The 2,660-nt window shown below is 50.5% G+C and overlaps 1 pseudogene; it reads left to right on the top strand.

Annotated features, from left to right (window-relative positions):
* The first annotated feature begins 1,341 nt into the window (after positions 1 to 1,341).
* Positions 1,342 to 2,384, top strand: LOC114688616 (annotated as a pseudogene).
* The last annotated feature ends 276 nt before the right edge of the window (positions 2,385 to 2,660 follow it).

Below are 2,660 nucleotides of genomic sequence, written 5' to 3' on the forward strand. Positions count from 1 at the left end.
TCAATGAAAATTGAGCCTCTGTCCCCTGCTTCCACTTGCTCCTGTTCACTCCATACTTCCTTCCATAGAAAGGCACCTCAGCATCTTTATTTCACATATCTGCTATGGCCTTGGAAATTACCAGCAGAGGGTCTCTGAATGAAGGTGCAGTGAATGACAAAGCACATGGGTCCCAACCCTCCCCCAGCTGTCTTACTTATTGTTCTAGTGCTGTGAAGAGACACCATGACCAAGACATCTTGTGGTAGAAATCATTTAATTGGGAGCTTCCTTACAGTTTTCAAAGGATGAGTCCATGGGTCACGATCCTGGTGAGCAGCATGGCAACAGGCAGGCATGGTGCTGTGGGCTCTTGCTGCAGCTGAGAGATTGCGCCCTGATCCACCACACCAGCAGGAGCCAGAGAGTTAGACTGGGCCTGGCGCGGGTTTTTGAAACCTTAAACCCCATCCCCATTGAAATACCTTCTCCAATAAGACCATGTCTCCTAAAGAGTCCACCACCTGGGAACCAACACTCAAATATATGAGTCTATAGGGGTCATTCAAATTCTAACCAGCACACCAGCTGAGCTCTGAAAAAGTCTTCTATCAAGAAGCAGCAACAGGAAGCCCAGGATACATGGAGAAACGACTGAGGGTAGGGAGAACAGCTGCCCTTAATGGCTGGGACAAGAGACTGGACAGGAATGCATTGGAGCGGCTACAGTGCAACAGTAGGAAGCTTGAATTTTTAGAGGAGGCTGGGAAAGGCATGGCTGTGTCATGCTAGGAAACACACAAAAGAACTAAGGAGGGCGTGCCCGCCACTGAACAGGCTCTGGGTGTAGGTGTGTGGAACGAAATCCATGAGTCTGTGGAGAAAGACCGCGCCTGGTGGGGCCGGGAGCCGCACTCACCACGCCGAAGATTGCCAGGGCTGGCCGATTCCCCACGCTTCCCACCGCTTGCAGCCCAGGCACTCGGGGAGCAGCTGCACAGCGCTTGCCCCTCCAAACTAGAACCCTCCGGGGCCGGCCCGCCAGCCACACCGCGGACCGACTGGACGCCAGCAAATGCCTGAGCTGGACTAGAAGTCAGAGAAAACTTTTCTTCCCACGGCCAGCCGTGACCCCGCCCACAGCCTGGTTCCGATTGGCGTTCTCAACCGCCTCGCCACGCCCACCGCGGTCTCCTGACGTGCTTCCGCCATCTCTGAGACCAGTCTTGCTTAGTCCAGGGAGAGGCTTGGGCGCCGCCATTTCCCGTTCCAAGCTGGTGGCCTGCAGGTCTTAGAAGGGTTTCCTCCGCCTCTGCACGTCTGTTTTTTAAAACCCCGAGGTGACCTATTGAAGAAGCCACGGAAATAGAATCGAAAGCGTTCTAAGATGGCGAACCGTACGGTCAAGGATGCCCACAGCATCCATGGCACCAACCCTCAGTATCTGGTGGAGAAGATCATTCGCACGCGCATCTATGAATCAAAGTACTGGAAAGAAGAGTGCTTTGGCCTTACGGCTGAACTTGTAGTCGACAAAGCCATGGAGTTAAGGTTTGTGGGTGGTGTCTACGGTGGAAACATAAAGCCAACTCCTTTTCTGTGTTTAACCTTGAAGATGCTTCAGATTCAGCCTGAGAAGGATATCATTGTTGAGTTCATAAAAAATGAAGATTTCAAGTACGTCCGGATGTTGGGGGCTCTTTACATGAGGCTCACAGGGAACTGCAATTGATTGCTACAAGTACCTGGAGCCTTTGTACAACGACTATCGAAAAATCAAGAGCCAGAACCGGAATGGGGAGTTTGAACTGATGCACGTAGATGAGTTCATTGATGAACTTCTGCACAGTGAGAGAGTCTGTGATATCATTTTGCCCCGGCTACAGAAACGCTATGTGCTGGAGGAAGCTGAACAACTGGAGCCCCGAGTTAGTGCTCTAGAAGAGGACATGGATGATGTGGAATCCAGTGAAGAGGAGGAGGAAGAAGAAGAAGAAGAGGAGAAGCTGGAAAGAGTCCCATCACCTGACCATCGCCGAAGAAGCTACCGAGACCTGGACAAGCCACGACGTTCTCCTGCACTGCGCTCCAGGAGGAGTCGGAGTCGGTCTCCCAGGAGGCGAAGTAGATCCCCCAAAAGAAGAAGCCCTTCTCCGCGCCGAGAAAGGCATAGGAGCAAGAGTCCACGACGCCATCGAAGCAGGTCCCGAGACAGACGACACAGATCCCGCTCTAAATCCCCAGGCACCACCGTAGTCACAGACACAGGAGTCACTCCAAGTCTCCTGAAAGGTCTAATAAGAAAAGCCACAAGAAGTGCCGGAGAGGAAATGAGTAATGGATTCCTTTTGACTTTGGTCCTCCTGTGGATGGCCTCCTGTGGATAGGAGAAGAATATGTTTAGTGAAAGCATCAAGATCTCCTCTTCAGGCAGCTATGCGTATTTTGGGTTTTTTTTAAAAATAAAGTCGTTTGGTTGGTATCTGTTTTGTTTTTATTTTAATATTACAGAGGTGCTAAGGTGTGTATCTCTTTCAATTATAATCAACATCTTTGAAGGATGTTTATGACCCAATCAAGGTCAGGTTTTGACCTAACCAACTATGGTTATTCATCCTTAAAAGCGTCAAGAGGATCTGGGAGTTGGGGAGATTCATGAGAATGAAGAGATGTAGCCAGGT

This window comes from Peromyscus leucopus, chromosome 5 (assembly GCF_004664715.2).
Source record: "Peromyscus leucopus breed LL Stock chromosome 5, UCI_PerLeu_2.1, whole genome shotgun sequence".
Classification (NCBI taxonomy): domain Eukaryota; kingdom Metazoa; phylum Chordata; class Mammalia; order Rodentia; family Cricetidae; genus Peromyscus; species Peromyscus leucopus.